The sequence below is a fragment of the Hevea brasiliensis genome, chromosome 5, assembly GCF_030052815.1.
Source record: "Hevea brasiliensis isolate MT/VB/25A 57/8 chromosome 5, ASM3005281v1, whole genome shotgun sequence".
NCBI lineage: Eukaryota > Viridiplantae > Streptophyta > Magnoliopsida > Malpighiales > Euphorbiaceae > Hevea > Hevea brasiliensis.
The window spans coordinates 38,343,015-38,361,849 of NC_079497.1; positions in this window are offsets into that span (position 1 = coordinate 38,343,015).

Below are 18,835 nucleotides of genomic sequence, written 5' to 3' on the forward strand. Positions count from 1 at the left end.
AACTCTTTTTATCTGTTAATATTCTATAACTTACTTCCTTTTGTACTGAACTATAACCTTTCGATATTCTAACTTTTGAGTTTTAGATCCCTAATTAGGATTTTCAAACTTATTTCTAACAATTAAATTCTGTCCTGGCATAACTATACCAAAACAGATGCCGTTGGCAACTATTCTCATCTAGGTGTGCTATCGGGTAGTACGTAGCTCTACACAATAATCTCAAGTCAATATTGTAATCTGCAGCTTACAGTATAAACATCAAGAACATTGCATAGTTACTACGATACATCCCAATAGATCAAATTTTCCTATCTTTTATCCTTTTTGAATTCACTGATATCTGAAACTTATTATGATTATAATATCCATTAACAATTAATAACTGTAACATCTTTGCCCTCATCTAGAGCAAGTCTACTACCACAACTTACTTTTACGTCCGCTTGCCTTACATTAAGTAGGCTCGCCAATTAGCTTTGTAATTTATTGTGTGTTAGAAAATACTTTTTGCCGATAAACTCTTTCAAAACTAATTTCACTTATTATCACAATCCTTATCTTAAAGGACCAATCACTAATGCATCAAAATTTATTCCCCTGTAAAGGAATAACAACAGAACATGTAGTTCTAACACAAACATAAAAGTATGCAAACTCTAGGTCAAACAACACATATATATATCTTAGTTACTAATTAAGAAAGTACCAGCAATAATGTCCAAAAGTCTAAGCCTCTTCTCTCTGCCGTATAGCGTATACTCCAGCTGGAGCATCACCCTGTTCTGGCTGATTCATAGTACTCTGACTTCTAAGTGTACTGCCCCTATCTCTACCTCTACCTCTACCTCTACTAACTGATGGTGAACTCTTTGGGGTAGAAACTTGGGTTGATCCCTTTGGTGTAGTAAATGATCCAGAACGACCTGGATTTACACAATCCCTAGCAAAATGGCCAGTCTCTCCACAGTTAAAACATGCTCCTACGGCTCTATAGAATACCCCACTATGTGGTTTACCACAAGTTTCACAAAGTCGATCTGACAGCGCATTCCTGGGTTTCTGTTGAGTTTGCTGATCTGATCGAGGTGGTTTCTATCCAAAAGATCTATCTCTACCGGACTTCTTACTATCTCTGTCGTATCCCCCAAAGTTTTTCCTCTTTCCAGTAAAACCACTAGAACTCTGTTCTACTGACTTTCCCTCTTTTTCTGTCTTCTCTGATTTCTTTTTCTCAGGAGCCACTTCAGATTCAATTCTTTCTAATTTTAGTGCTTGAGAAATAAGTTCAGAGAAGTTATTATGTTTGAACCCAACCACTTGTAATCTGGTACTAGGCTTCAAGCCGGTTTCAAACCTCTTACATCTCTCCCATCGTAGAAAGCGACTTCTTGCATAATGGCTCAAAGTGAAAAATTCCCTTTCATATTCAGCCACCGATCTACTCCTGCTTTGCACTTAAGAACTCTTATAGCTTCGGTCTACATAAGCATCGAGGACATATTTCATCTCAATTCCTGAGAAAGTCATTCCAGTCAAGACTGCAGTTCTACCAGCATCGTGGGGAATGGTTTTCCACCACCATAAGCATCCTCAGAGCAAAGATACTGAGTATTCAAATCTGAGCTCCTCTGTACAATGCAGTTTCTTGAATACTCTATCCATCCTCTCTAACCACTGTTCAGCTTCTAGAGGATCTACCGTCCCCTTGAACTCTGTAGCCCCATATTTCATCAATTTATCATATCGCTTGCGTAAGATCGTGGTTGTACCATCGTGTCTCAGATTGGGACTTGAGTAGGCACATTACCACCATTTGTTGGAACTTGACCATCTCACGAGCGAATCGACGAGCAGAAATCATGCAGATCGCAGGTGGTCTTTGTTGAACCACTAACATTATGTAGGCCTGGGGCATCCCCTTGCACCTCAGCCTCAATAGATTGATCGACTAAACGATCACCCTCTTCCATAATCAATACGAGGATTCTAGATCTCCTGAATAAATAACACAAGGAGATTTCCTCCCGTTAGTGCATATCTATACTATAATGTACTGTATGTATCAAATAATGATATTGAGCAGTTGTACTATGAAGAAAGAATATTCAAATAACATGTGAAAACAGAATTTAAAAACCAGGCTCTGATACCACTAAAACATGTCACACCTTACCCCTCTGTAAGGCATAACATGATCCCGTAGTATACCTAATGAATTACCGACTCCGTCTACTGATAACTCATTAAATATACTACAAGGGATTTTAAAAACTTTTCTTACTTCTTTTACAGTGGTGAGCACTATTTACAGGTGTTAAAAACCTTTTTGATCTGAAGTGATCGACTAACACATTTGAATTATTTGGAATTTCTGTAAAAATTTTGGCAGAATGCCATCTGTATTTTGGATAAAACAGTTCTTCAGAAAACCTGTAAAAAGCACTTCAATTATTTTCCAAATCTCAACTCCAACATTTTTCTCAATATAACATATTTCTCAACTCAATCCACAGTGATTTTTCAAAAGCTGAGATATAGGAAATATAATACAATTTTTTACAAGTCAAAATAAATCATAATTATTTTACAACCTCAAGTTACAATTTGAATTTGCAACTGCTCAAACCAAAACAATATGTACATACAGTGGTCATACATTACAGTACAAAATGCAAAAAGCGGTATACTCGTTATACCCGAAAAATCTCTCGCTGGATATACTAGCAGCCTAGTCTGCTGCCCTGTCTGTCTGTCTACCTGCGACAGCAATAAAAAGCTATCGCTGAGACAATGTCTCAGTGGTGCACAACATTAACCAAATACAACTTTAAATCACAACTCATAAACCATATAAATAGTGGATACGTAAAACCATAGTTAAATTCAAGACAATTAATGTCATAAGGAATTTAAACTCCAATTCACAAATTATCAAAATTCATAATAACACAATTTAGTCAAATAGTTTAAGAATACCGTATTGCCAATTCATACACAATTTGATCAAATTACTGATAACACAGTGTTGCCGATCAATATCACAATTTAAGCAAATAACTGAATAATACAGTTTTGCCAATCAAAAACACAATTTGATCAAATAACTGAACAATACAGTTTTGCCAATCAATAATATCAATTGATCAAATAACTGAAGAATACAGTGTTGCCAATCGATAATACAATTTAGGCCATGACACAATTTTTCCACACATGCCGTGTTGTACACCACGACAAGACACACTCACCCCAATAATCGAAATCAATGAGGGAGGAAGCTAGCTGAATAATGAGTACTCATCCACACTCACCTCAGACTGGAAAGTCAAAGAGGGAGGAACATAATCATACTCACCCCAGACTGATAAGTCAAAGAGGGAGGAATAATCACACTCACCCCATTAATGGAGGAGGAACATAATATCAGTGTCATGCCAATTGTGAGTCAAAACAATTCCAAACATTTTATTCAAATGATCCGTAAGAATCCAATAAATTTCCAAAGTTATAATTTCATTCACAAAATGGCAACACAATTCGAAATTCACTTCAATTTCCACAAAAACCATTTACTGATTGCTTTTCAATCAATAAGTATCCATCAATATCATTCAAACAAATTTTCACAGTTTCAAACCATTCACAATGTTTTTCAATCAATAAGTGTCCATCAAACACATTTCCTCAATTTAAAACAATAATATACAAATAGTCAATATTTATTTCAATTGAAAAATTCAAGAGAAATAGTTGTTGTGCACAAACCTCTGATGACTGTCTTCCTGGTCTGGACTCAGTGTTTCCTTCCCTTTCCCTGAGTCTTTAGTAACTGAGAAACACAATTTGAAGTGTTTCAGTACTAAATTAAACTGTCTCTAACGATAATGTTCGATAAACAATTCACTGGATACCTTTATTTGCTTAATCAATCCATATATCGACCCTCGATGTTTTCTAGGTAAATTAGGTCTTGACGTTATTAACATGTCATATTCGATAGGGTTTTAGGATTGGTACGTGTTACCAAACTCAATTCTATGTATATTGCGTTTTCTTGCATTTCATTGCAAATTGCTGGATTTCGGGATACTAGTTTGACCTAGCCGGACGATCTAGTTCCCTCGGTTTTTGGGTTTTGGTCAAAACTACAAACTTGTAGATCTATGTCTTATTGCACGCGGGGCAAAATTTTAGGTCAATCCGAGTTAAGTAGACCAAGTTATGGTCATTATACTATTGCTGGTCAAATGGCATCAATTTAGGTAAATTTTAGGTCAATTTGGTCAACTTTGGTTCGGCCAGTTTTTGGACCCGAACTTGTGCAAGTTGTTTGACTTGCTTATGGTCATTTCTGGGTTTTTGTGTCTTCATAAGACTTGTAGGTATGGGTCTTAACTATTCATGGTTAAACTTTCAGGTCAATTGGACCTGTTTTGAGTGAGTTATGGCCTAAACACTCACTGCTGCCCAATTGGTCATTTTTCAGGTCCTAATTGTACCTAATCCGAATTGGTCATTTTCTTAGGTCACCTTGCAAGCAGAATTTTGGTATGCTTTCTCAATGAAAGTTGGCACATTTTGTGCCTAGTTCCACCTCCAATTGGTCTCATACCAATTGAGGTTACACATTTAAAGTTATAGGCTAAAATGTACACTGCCCTTAGTTACCTTACTTAAACACACATCAATCACACACTTACCTTGCAAATATGTTTACTTCCCTACCAAATCTGTTTTGGTACATTACCAAAAACATATTCCACCTTACATTAACATCACTTTGGGCAGATTACAATTATCCTCAACACACCAAATATAATTCTAATTTCCAAAGTCCAAATACAATTACATACACACCTAACCATTACAAATTTTTGCATATACTTTACATAATCAATCTATATACATATCCATCAAACTTCCATGTCAATATTCTGCCAACACCTTCATGAACATACACATTTATTCAAGTGTCCCAAGGCTGCGAAAATGTTCTTCAACACCAAAGTGTCCTACAATTCATCAATTCCCATCCAAGTGCAAAATCACCATACACATATGAAGTAATTCACTAGGTTATTAAATCACCATAACCAACATCATTTCCCATCAAATATATGCACAATTATCTCTTCAAATACATGACTACATGGCTGTCCAAAATGAAAACAACAATAACTCTTCAAACTCAAAAATTTTCTTCACAAATCCAACACCCATAACATGCACACAAAATTTAACAAAGCCATCTTCAAAAATGCTAACTTACCTTATGGTTGGAGCTTGCTAAACCTTGATTAAACTTCTCAAATTTAGTATCAAACTCTTCCTTGTGATGTGTAGACAATTTTTGATGAAGCTATCTAAGTGTTTGGAGTTGAAATGGAGAGGTTAGGTGAGCTTGCATGAAAATGGCAATGGGGTTTTCTTTTTCCTTCAATTCGGCATGTTTAATGGAACCTTGAGGAAGATGAAGTTTCAGCTTATGTGATGGAATTACAGCTGCCCCATTATGTTTATTTTATTCCCAAGTGGTCCACTCACCAAATTTAAATCATATTATATGTTAATTATTCATTTATCCCACATTAACCCATGATTTTAGCTATTTACTTTAGGTACCACTAAACTAATTTTTCATTTTATTTTCCAAGTGTAATATTATTTATTTTTAATGGACATTTAGGTCAAAAGACACTTTGGGATTTCAAATGACCATAATGCCCCTGTTCGGGTTGCATCCCCGATTTTTCAGTAACACCGGGTTTTGTCTGTTTTTCGATTTCTCACTTTTCTTTGTACTAATTATTTAATTTTTCTTTGATCTTTCTAATGATATTTATTCTTCAATAAGGGTCTATTTAAGTCCCAAAAATGTTTTCCAGGGTTCCCCGCAGTCCAGGGCTAATCAACAGTCCACGCCGTGACTTCCCGGTGCGGTCACCCATCGCTAGGTTTCCCGGCTCGCTTAACTTGATCACATTTCTTTGCTATTATTTTTCCTTTGTTTTTCTTGTATTTTCTTTTCTTGTATTTCATTATTTTATGTTTCCTCACTCATATCGAAGTGTAGTTCTAGGCATCCTAGCTATCCGGACAACACTGGTCACCAGAACAGCAGAACGCACTACCGAACTTTGGGGTGTTACAGCTTTTTACCACGCGTAGGTTCTGGAGAGATAGACAGAGAGCCTAGCAGACCACAGACTGGGTGAGGTCACAGATCTACCTAGCGTCAGAGTCACCTCTCATCGATAGTGCATCAGTGGTAGGACCTTTAGGTCCCTTTTGAAATTATGTTTTTGCATTTTGTATTAGGTAGTAGTTTGTGATTTGTAAATTATGAACTCATGTAAATAGTAAATTTATGTAATCATATGTTGATGTACATATTTTGAAGAATTTTGTTAATAAAATATAATTTGAGAATATTTTCATGAAATTTTAGTTGATTTTGAATTTGAATGAAATTATGGATTAATGTTGAGAACTTGAAATGATTGCTAATGTTGAGACTATGTTGATGGTTATTGGAGTTTGAGAATGATTGGAAATGATTATTGGAAGTGTTTTTCACAGGTTCCGAAGAACTATTTTCTCCATTTTTACCTGGTACTCTGCCGAATTTTCTATAAAATTTTCGGAACCTCAAATAAATTATAATTTCAATAAATGACTTAAATGAATTATATTTCATAAGTTGTACTTTATAACTATGAAAAAAATAAATTAGGAAAAATAAAAAAAATGATTGAATTAAAATAAGGTGTTCCGGTACACTGCGTGGCATGTCTTGCTCGGCTACACTGTAGACGGGTAAGGGGTGTCATAATTTCACCTTCTGAGATGATTTTTGACCAACTTGTCTATTCAAGTAAGTGAGGTATATGACATAAAATGTAAATAAATATTGATGAAAAATTAATTAAAAAATGAATAGAGAAAAGAAGAAAACAAAATGAAATTTAGTTGGATTTATTACATAAGCATGAAATCATAACGATGCAATTAAAAGGACCCAATCAATCAAAATGCAACAAGCACTCATAAAACAATTAAAAAGAGATAAACTCAAAGAAAAAAAATTCAGACTTGTCTTCTTCTTTCTTTAGCTGGCCGAACCCCTTCCATGAGCCTTTTACCATTGATGAATTTTTAAGCTTCATTTCCTCCCTTATCTCACCCCAAACTTCTAGTTGTCTTCACAAAAATTAATCCTTGCACCTTGAACAAGCTTGGAACAGTAAAAAGAAATAGAAAAAGAGAGGTTTTGCAAGCTAGGGATTGGCTCACCTAAAGGTTAGTGCCAAATTTCATCTCTCTCTCTTTATATTCTATGTTAGGAGAATGAATTAAGTTAGAAATTAAAGGAATTGAATCAAAATGTGCACATTAGGGCACCCTTAATTTTTGACAGCCTTGAAATTGCTAGGGTTTGATGACTTTTGAGTGAATTAATGTCACACCCTACCCCTCCGTAAGGCATAACATGATCCCTTAGTATACCTAATGAATTACCAACTTTGTCTACTGATAACCCATTAAATACACTACAAGGGATTTTAAACCTTTTCTTACTTCTTTTTACAGTGGTGAGCACTATTTACAGGTGTTAAAAATTTTTTAACTGAAGTGAAATCAGATAACACATTTGAAGTATTAATAATTTCTGTAAAAATTTTGGCAGAATACCATCTGTATTTTGAATAAAACAGTTCTTCAAAAACCTGTAAAAAGCACTTCTAATATTTTTCTCAATCTCAAACTCCAATATCCAATCAACACAATAAGTTTCTCAACATTTGCTAACTCAAATCCACAATAATTTTCTAGTGTTTTCAAAAGCTGAGATAAAATAAATATATCATAATATTTACAAGCCAAAATAATTTACAAATTTAGTTTACAACTTTAATGTACAATTTTAATGTACAATTTTAATTTACAATTTTAATTTACAACTGCTCAAAACCAAGAACAATATATACATACAGTGAACATACATTACAATACAAAATGCAAAATATGGTATACTTAATATACCCGATGAACTCTCAATATAGCACTAGCAGCCTAGTTGCTGCCTTGTCAGTCTATCTACCTGCGATAGTAATGAAAAGCTATCGCTGAGCCAATGTCTCAGTGGTGCACAACATTAACAAAATGCAACTTTAAATCATAAATCATAAGTTGTATAAATGGTGGATACTGAAAATCATAGTTAAATTCAAAAGACAGTGAATGCCAAGAAGAATTTAAACTCCATTTCACAATATCACAATAAATATCAATAAATCATACACACAGCTTAATCATATTCCAAAGTTCAATTAGTCCTAAAAGCCGATGGCTAGTGAGGAATAACATAGCTAGCTAGCAATAATATGAGTACTCATTCTATTCATCATCAATAGGCAAACACCTCAACACTTCAGCCAGAGAGGGAATTCAAAGTCAATTCGTCCCACTAGACAAGCTAGCGAGGAATTCAATCAATATACATGATAGCTGTGGTTTCAAACCATTTACAATGTTTTTCAATCAATAAGTATCCATCAAATATCATTTAAACAAATTTTCACAATTTAAACAATAACAAACAAATTGTCATAATTCATTTCAAATGAAAATTCAAAAGAAATAACTGTTGTGCACAAACCTCTGATAAATGTCTCTTAGTCCTGACTCAGTGTTTCCTTCCCCTTCCCTGAGTCTTTGCTAACTGAAACACATAATTTGAAGTGTTTCAGTACTCATTTAAACTATCTCTAACAATAAGGCTTAATAATTAATTTATTGAATTCTATTAATTTCCTTAGTCAACCTAAAATGTTGACCCTCGATGCACTCTAGGAGAATTAGGCTTAATGTGACCAATATGTCACATTTTATAGCCTTTTAGTGTTGGTACATGTTACTAAATTCATTTTCAAGTATATTGCATTTTATTGCAATTTGCTGGATTCCGATATACTAATTTGACCTAGCCGGATGACCTAGTTTCCTCAGTTTTCGAGTTTCGGTCCAAACTACAAACTTGTAAATCTATGTCTTATTGCACGCGAGGCAAAATTTCAGGTCATTCTGAGTTGTGTAGACCAAGTTATGGTCAATTTACTAATGCTGGACAGAATGCATCAAAATGGTAAGTTTAGGTCATTTTTAGGTCACTTTTGGTTCGGCTAGTTTTAGTACCTAAACTTTTGTAAGCTATTTGGCTTGGTTCTGGCCATTTCTGGGCTATGGTGTCTTCATAAGAATTGTAGATATATGTCTAAAATATACATGGTAAAAATTTCAGGTCAATTGGATTTGTTTTGAGTAAGTTATGGTCAAAACACTAACTACTGCCCAAATGATCAATTTCCAGGCTTTCAAGTCACTAATCCGGATTTGATCATTTTTCAAGTCACCTTCTAGGCAGAATTTTGGTAAGCTTCCTTCATGAAAGTTGGTACATTTTGTGCCTAGTTTCACCTTCAATTGGTCTCATACCAATTGGAGTCACACACTTAAGGTTCCAAGCCAAAACACACATTGCCCTACTACACACTTCTCATCACTTACCAATTACATATTCAACACTTACTAAACTACTTCCTTCTTGCCAATTCTGATTTGTATCTTACCATTAACACATTTAACAACACATTTTGGTCATTTTGGACAGCTTGTCACCATTCTCAATATGCACACTATAAAACAGAATTTTCCAAAGTCCATTTACACCATTTAACCACATGAACATACCCCATTTACATACCCAATTCCAAACCATTATACACATATCCATGCTGCTATCAATAAAAACATCGTAAACAACCATAAACAAGTAAAAAAAAGCTACATATACTGAATTTCCATGGCTGCCAAAATGTACATCTTTATTAAAATATCAAACTTTAAAAATTCTTCCACAAATCAACAACCCACAACCTTGGTTACACTTTTAATGAAATAAGAATTGAAAACACTCACTTACCACTTTTGAAGTTCTTCAAAACCTCACCAAAACTTAACTTTCTTGCTCCTAGTATGCTGCCCAAGGTATGGAGGTCAAGTTTAATGAAGGGAGCCAATGGAAAAAGTGGCTAAAACATGCTTGCATGGAGCTCTCACTATGGACGGATATGGAGGTTTTCTCCAAAGGTTTGGTTCGGCTGGTTCTCTTCCTAAGGTTGAAGATAACAGAATTTTCTATCCAAAGGTTGATTAAAGGTCTACTTAAGTGATATTAGTGGAGCACTAATTGATTAAAAATCTATTTTAATGTTAAACTTTTCAATTTTTGCAATTTGGCCACCACACTTTCACTATTTACAAAATGCATCTCATTTTATTTTTTTTATGGTATTTTCAAAGTTTAATATCATTTATTTTTAATGGAAATTTAGGTCAAAAGACAACTTGAGGTGTCAAATGACCACAATGCCCCTATTCGGGTTGCATTCCCAATTTTTCAGTAACACCGAGTTTTGTCATTTTCTCGATTTCTCGTTTTTCTTTGTACTAATTAATTAATTTTTCTTTGATATTTATAATGACATTTATACTTCCATAAATGTTTATTTAAGTCTTAAAAATATTTTTTAGGGTTCCTCGCTGTCCAGGGCTAGTCAACGGTCCATGCCGCAACTTCCTCGTGCGGTCACCCATCGCTATGGTTTTCGGCTCGTTTGACTTAGTTACATTTCATTGCTATTATTTTTCTTTTGCTTTTCTTGTATTTTCTTTTCTTGTATTTCATTATTTTATGTCTCCTCACCCATATCTAAGTGTAGTTCTAGGCATCCTAGCTATCCGGACAAACACTGTCACCGGAACAGTAGAACGCATTACCAAATATAGGAGTGTTACAATTCTCCCCCCATTAAAATAAATTTCGTCTTGAAATTTTACCTGGCATCAGTTTTTAAACAGTTGTGGGTGTTGTCTCCTCATGTCCTCTTCACATTCCCAAGTAGCTTCCTGGCCTGAATAATGGTTCCACAGCATTTTAACCACGTGTATCTGTTTGTTCCTCAGCTGTTTCACCTTATATGCCAGAATTTCTATAGGTTCTTCATCATATGAGAGGTATGGATTTACCTCAATCTCTTCAACTGATAGAACATGAGATAGGTCAGATCTTTACCTCCTTAACATGGATACATGGAAGACACTGTGTATCCTTTCTAGCTCTGGAGGTAATGCTAACCGATATGCCAAAGGACCCACTCTCTGTAGAACCTCATATGGTCTGATAAAGCGAGGACTTATTTTCCCCTTTCTGCCACATCTCATAATCCTCTTCCAAGGAGAAACTTTAAGGAATACCTTATCACCCACTACATATTCAATGTCTCTTCTCTTCAAATTAACATAGGACTTCTGACGGTCTGATGCAGCCTTGAGTCGATCTCTGATCAATCTAATCTTTTCCTCTGTCTGCTGAACAATTTCTGGCCCAATCATTTTTCTTTCACCTAATTCATCCCAACATAGGAGAGTTCTGCACTTCCTGCCATACAAAGCTTCATATAGAGGCATCCCAATGCTTGATTGGTAGCTGTTGTTATAAGCAAACTCAATCAAAGGCAAGTGTGTATCCCAACTACCTTCAAACTCAATCACACAAGCCCGTAGCATATCCTCCAATATCTAAATTACCCTCTCAGACTGGCCATCTGTCTGTGGGTGGAATGCTATGCTGAAGTTCAATCTAGTTCCTAGGGCTCTCTGAAGACTACTCCAGAATCTAAAAGTGAACCTAGGATCTCTGTCAGATACAATCGATAATGGCACTACATGCAGTCTTACAATCTCATTTATGTACAATCTGGCCATTCTCTCCAGGCTATAGTCCATCCGGACTAGCAAAAAGTGAGCAGTTCTACTTTGGTACTGGCAATGGATTTAACAAACCTGCTGGTACTTGATGTTCTGTCTTCACTTGTTGACAAGTTAGGCATTTGGAGACAAAATCAGCTATATCCCTCTTCATACCCATCCATCAGTAATGCTCTTTCAGCCCTCTGTACATTTTAGTTCCACCAGGATGCATAGCAAAAGGAGACTCATGTGCTTCCTTCATAATGATCCGCCTCAATTCCACATCATTAGAATGCACATTCTGCCCTGATGTAGCAATAAACCATCATTTCGCACAGAAAATTCAGGTTTCTTGACTTGCTGGACTTCTTTCAGTAGCTTCTGATATTTTTCATCACTCTGAGCAGCCATTCTGATTTGATCAATCAACACTGGCTGTACATGCTATGCAACTACTGTCTGTCCCTCATCATCAATCTCCAAACTAGCATGTTGTGCTTTCAACCCATGTACCATGGACAAAGGAGAAACTCTGAGACTTGCCATAGTCTTGCGACTTAAGGCGTCAGCCACCATATTTGCTTTCCCTGGCTGATAGTTTATTAAGCAATCATAGTCTTTAATCAATTCTAACCATCTCCTCTGCCTCAAATTCAATTCCTTATGGGTGCCTAAGTACTTCAAGCTCTTGTGATATGTGTAAATATAGCATTTCTCTTCATACAAATAGTGTCTCCAGATCTTCAGAGCAAAAACAATAGCTGGAAGCTCCAAATCATGTGTCGGATAGTTCCTCTCATGCGATTTCAGCGGGCGTGATGCATAAGCAATGACATTTCGATCTTGCATCAGTACACAGCCTAACCCATTGTGAGAAGCATCACTATAAACCGTATACTCTTTACCCAGTGTAGGTAAAGTAAGGACTGGAGCTTCAGTCAAATACCTCTTCAACTCATCAAAACTCGGCTAACATTTATCTGTCCACTGAAATTTTACATCTTTCCGAAGTAGCTTGGTCAGTGGAGAAGCTAACATAGAAAACCCTTTCACAAATCGATGGTAATATCTAGCTAAACCCAGAAAACTATGAATTTCTATGATATTCCTGGGTGGCTTCCAATTAAGGATAGCTTCTACCTTGCTGGAATCTACCTTGATCCCTTCAGTTGACACAACATGTCCCAAGAAGGAGATTTCTTTCAGCCAAAATTCACATTTCGACAATTTGGCATATAGTTGTTTCTCCCTTCAGGTCTGCAGTACAATCCGCAGATGTCTGTCATGTTCCTCTGCATTCCTCAAATATATCAAAATATCATCAATAAACACCACCACAAATTGGTTAAGATATGGTCTGAAGATAGTGTTCATCAGATCCATAAAAGCAGCTGGAGCATTAGTTAACCCGAATGGCATTAGTTAACCCGAATGGCATTACTAGAAACTCGTAGTGGCCATATCGAGTTCTAAAAGAAGTTTTTGGAATACTTTGCTCTTGCACTTTCAACCGATAATAACCAGATCACAAATCAATTTTGGAGAATACAGCTGCACCCTTCAACTGATCAAACAGATCATCAATGCAAGGCAATAGATATCTGTTCTTTATTGTCACCTTATTCAATTATTGGTAGTCAGTACATAAGCGAAAAGTGCCATCTTTCTTCTTAACAAATAATACTGCTGCTCCCCAAGGTGACACACTAGGGTGGATGAAGCCCTTTTTAAGTAGTTCTTGCAATTGTACCTTCAACTCCTACAACTCTACTGGTGCCATTCTGTATGGTGTTATGGAGATTGGATCCACACTAGGCATAACATTAATTTCAAACTACACCTCTCTTTCTGGAGGTAATCCTGGCAATTCATCAGGAAACACATCTGGAAAATCATATACTGTAGGGATGTCCTTCTGTGACACCCCTTACCCGTCTACAGTGTAGCCGAGCAAGTTATGTCACTCAGTGTGCCGGAGCACCAATTTATATTTCTATTACAATTTATCTCTTTATAATTCATTTATTTTTCAATTTTGATAAATTTGAATTTATCCGCAATTTTATAGAAAATCCGGCAGAGTGCCGGCTGTAAATTGGAAAAGCAATTCTTTTGAACCCGTTTAAAAACATTTCCAAAATAATTTCCAAATCCAAACTCCATTATACACATTCAAGTCAATCTCAAAATCACAATACTATTTTCAAAACTTTTCTATTCACTTCATCACTTGAAGCATATTCACAAATAATTCTCAAAATTTCATTTATCAACATACATTATGCAGAAAATCTCAATAATATGAAATTTCATATATTTACATTAATACATAATTACAGGAGTTTATAGTTACAATCCATACTAATACAAAATGCAAAAATACAAAAGGGCCACCTATAGTCCTAATATCCTATCATATGCAGTGCAGATGTGAGGTGACTCCGGACCCCGGATGTAGCTCTGAAGGCTCACCTCATCTGATGTCTGCTGGGCTCCCCAGCTAGGTCTTCAGTACCTGTGCTTGGCAAAAGCGACGCGCTAAGCAATTCTGCTTAGTGGTGACAATATAAAATAAAAAAAATAAAATAATTATGCAGAATGTATGATTTCATTTTATTATAGACTTAATTTCTAGTATTATTTGTAGTATTATTCACTTAAAATTTGATAAGGTTTTTTATCATTGCCCGAGTAACCCATACTAGTTGACTGGACTGGATAAATGAGTAAACCGGCACTAGGTACTAAGTACCTCGAACCATCACACCATCAGTCACATTGTGTCTCTCAGTGTGCAACAGAACAACTAATAAGCTGTAATAATTATCAGGGTCAAAACCCAAGCATATCAACTCAAATAACATAGCCAAAGGCTATTATTTCACAGAATGGCATGGGAAAGCCATGAAACACAGAATGGCATGAAGCCATATGCAGTACTGCTAACAGAACCCTATTGGCATGCCAAGCTATCCAAAACAATCTTGTTAGGTATACTAGGACATTTTACACTTTTGAGTTTTTCAATTTTTGAATTTCAAGTTTTGATGTTACTATTCACTTCATTAGTCAACCAAAATGTTGACTTTTGCATAGACAATAGGTATATTGGTTTTTATACTCCCAACATACCACATTTTGCATTCAAAATTTGTTGGTATTGGTTGCCAATACCATTTCTAAGCTTAAAGTTAATTGAGCAGAATTTTCAGTTCTCATACCTTATTTTACTGTTCCATTTGTCATTTTTGCAGTGGGAATTTGGCAAAATGATCAACATGAAAGTTGTTCCTTATTTTGTCTAGTTTAATTTCATTTGAATCACTCCATTTGGAGTTTTGTAGCTCAAGTTATGGTCTAAAAACCACAACTGGCCGGATTGAAATTTTTCTGGATTGACCATATCTACAATGCAGTAAACAGTGATTACAACTCACTTGTTGGATAGGTTCTGGTCATAATTTGGGTTAGATTTCTTCATGAAAGTTTTTGGTCTATATCTCAACATATTTATGGTAAAATTTCAGGTCAATTGAACCATTCTACACTGAGTTATGGCCAAATGAACAATCACTATTTATTTGGTCATTCTGCAGAAACAGAATGCAGTTCACCCGGATTAGGGTAAGCTTTTGGTCCACTTGGTTTGGTTTTATGGGCATGGTTTCTTCACCAAAGTTGTGCCATTATGTGTCTAGTTTCATGTACAATTGTCCTTGCACCAATTGAACCTCTACAATTCAAGTTATGGCTACCCAAACCTGCTGGACTAATGTCTAATTCTGCAGGTCACCTTGGGCAGCCACACCAACTGCAATTCCCACTAATCAAACCACCTCATTTCTTGTTTACACATAACCAAATGGTCACTAATTGACCATTAAAACTCACTTTCATAATTACATGATTCAAGTCTCCATTTTATACCCAAACCCTAACCCTAACATCTCAAATCATGCATTTAACTTGCATTTTATCAATCCACTTAGTGGGTACATCTTGTGGGCTGCCATGATGGTCTTTTAACTTGATTAACTCACTACAAACAAACCCTAACCATGGCTGCCATGAATCTAGGGTTTCCATCCAAATGGTATTCAACAATTTTTCTTTGCAATTTACACATATTCAAAGTTCTTAACATGAATTTAAAGAAAAATTCATGGTTAGGTCACTAACCTCAAAGGAGTGAGATTTTCCCACTTGCTAAAGCTCTTGTTTTCCTCTTCTTTTTGCTTCCAAAAGAATCTCCAAGATGCAAGAACACTTTTTTGTGTTGGGAGTTTAGGGTTTAGTGGGGTGAGAACTAGTGAAATCAAGCTTTGAAAAAGCTTGAAAATGTGGCTATGGTGGGTATGTCATGTAAGGAAGGAGAAAGGGAGAAGAAGTCTGATTTTCTTTTTGTTCCTTTTCCAGCCCATTTGTCTCTTTTAAGTAAACTTATGCCATGTGTCAACATTGGGTTGGTTGGGTGATTTTTTAATGACATCATGATGATGTCATAAATCCATTTTTCTTTCATTTTCTCTCCATTTCTTATCTATTTAATTGCAATTAAATTTTTAACTATATTTATTTATATTTTATGTTATATAAATTATTTATTTAACTGGACAAGTTAGCCCAAAAATCATCTCTGAAGACGAAATGACCAAAATGCCCTCCGTTTGGTTTAACGGGCCAAAATTGTCTGTACCGATTGAAAAATTTTTCTAAGTATTTTCTTGGCATTCTAATGCCATATGAACCTCAATGACCCTTATCTGGAGTCCAAAAAATTATTTTATAATTTTTCCTAAATTTTTTTCTTATTAATATTTGAGTTAATTTTTGGTTCCTTACTTTAGTTTAAATATTTTTTTTCCGAACGTTCTAGCTGTCCGGACCGATACTGATCATCGGAACAGTTGACTGTACGGACTAGCTAAAATGGGGATGTTACACCTTCAATGCTGGACTCCCCACTTGGGTGTCTACCACATGTGCCAAGTATGCTTCACACCCCTTTCTGATCATTTTTCTGGCTAGTGCAGTCGAAATGATGTTTGATGGCAATAACTACCTCTCCCCCTATATTACCACTTCACTGTACTGAGGGAGATCAAAAGTGACTGTCTTCAGTCTACAGTCAATCATGGCGTGATGCCTGGCTAACCAATCCATGCCCAAGATGATATCATAAGGGCATTTCAATGAGATCAGATAGAAAAGTATGTCATTGGATTACCAAAGGACAATCCCTATATATTCTATTAACCCTGACCTCTTGTCCTAGTGGACTTGTTACTAGCACCTCAAAGTCCATTTTCACACATGGAATAGTAATGCAATCAATGATGTTAGTACTCACATAGGAATAGGTAGAACCCGGATCAAATAACACAAACACATCTTGATTAAAAGTTGAGAAGGTACCAGCCACAATATCAGATGTCTCAGCCTCTTCTCTCTGTCTCATTGCGTAGACTCTGACTGATGCACTTCCTTGCTCTGACTGATTCACTGTGCCTTGGCTACCTATTGGACTACCTCTACCCCTGCCTCTACCTCTGCTAGGTGGTTGTGAACCTCTGGTGGCAGGATTTTGAACTGACCCTTCAGTAGTAGTAGGAGGTGGTCTAACTCTATGAGTACTGGTGCAGTCTTTGGTAAAGTGCCCTGTGCCTCCACAGTTATAACAGGCTCCTATGGCCTTGTAGCACACCCCACCATGATTTCTTCCGTAAGTTTCACATTGGTGGGGAGGGTAATAACTTCTGGTATTCTGCTGACCAGATAGAGGAGGTTTCTATACTGAAAACCTTCCCCTACCGGACTTTTTACCACCCCTGTTGTGTCCCCCAAAGTTTTTCCTCTTCCCAGTAGAACCACTGAAACTCTGTTCTACTAACTTTCCCTCTTTTTCTGTCTTATGTGATTTCTTTTTCTCAGGGGCCGCTTCAGATTCAATTCTTTCTAATTTTAGTGCTTGAGAAATAAGCTCAGAGAAGTTGTTATGTTTGAATTTGACCACTTGTAATCTAATACTGGGCTTCAACCCGGTTTCAAACCTCTTACATCTTTCCCTACTGGTAGAAAGTAGACTTACTGCATAATGGCTTAGGTGGGAAAATTCCCTTTCATATTCAGCTACCGATCTACTCCCCTATTTCAGACTTAGGAACTCTTGCAGCTTCTGGTGCACATAAGCATTAGGGACATATTTTTGTCTGAATTCTCATAAAAAATCATTCCATATTAGCACTGAAGGTTCTACCAGACTATGGGGAATGGTTTTCCACCAGTCATATGCATCTCCCTGTAGCAGAGATACTGAATATTCAAATCTGAGCTCCTCTATACAATGTAGCTTCTTGAACACCCTATCCATTCTCTCTAACCACTGTTCTGCCTCTAGAGGATCTACTGTCCCCTTGAACTCAGTAGCCCCATATTTCATCAATTTTTCATACTGCCTAGCAAAAGACTGTGGTTGTACCACTGGTGTCAGTAGTGGGACTTGAGTAGGCATGTTACCAGCTATCTGTTAGAACATTGCAGCCATCTGTTGAGCGAACTAAGTAGGAAACTGCGGTACTGAAGGGGCTGGTGCGGCTGATCAGCTCACATTGTGAAGGGCTGGGGCTTCCCCTTATACCTCAGCCTCTATCGATTGATCGACTGAACGATCACCCTCTTCCATAGTCAATTCGAGGATTTTAGACCTCCTGAACAAATAACACAAGGTTATTTCCTCCCGTTAGTGCATATTTATAATGTAATGTATTGTTTGTATTAAACGATGACAATGAGCAGTTGTACTATGAAGAAAGAATACTCAAATTACAGGTGAAAACAGAATTTAAACACTAGCTCTGATACCACTAAATCATGTCACACCCTACCCCTCCGTAAGGCATAACATGATCCCGTAGTATACCTAATGAATTACCAACTTCGTCTACTGATAACCCATTAAATACACTACAAGGGATTTTAAACCTTTCTTACTTCTTTTTACAGTGGTGAGCACTATTTACAA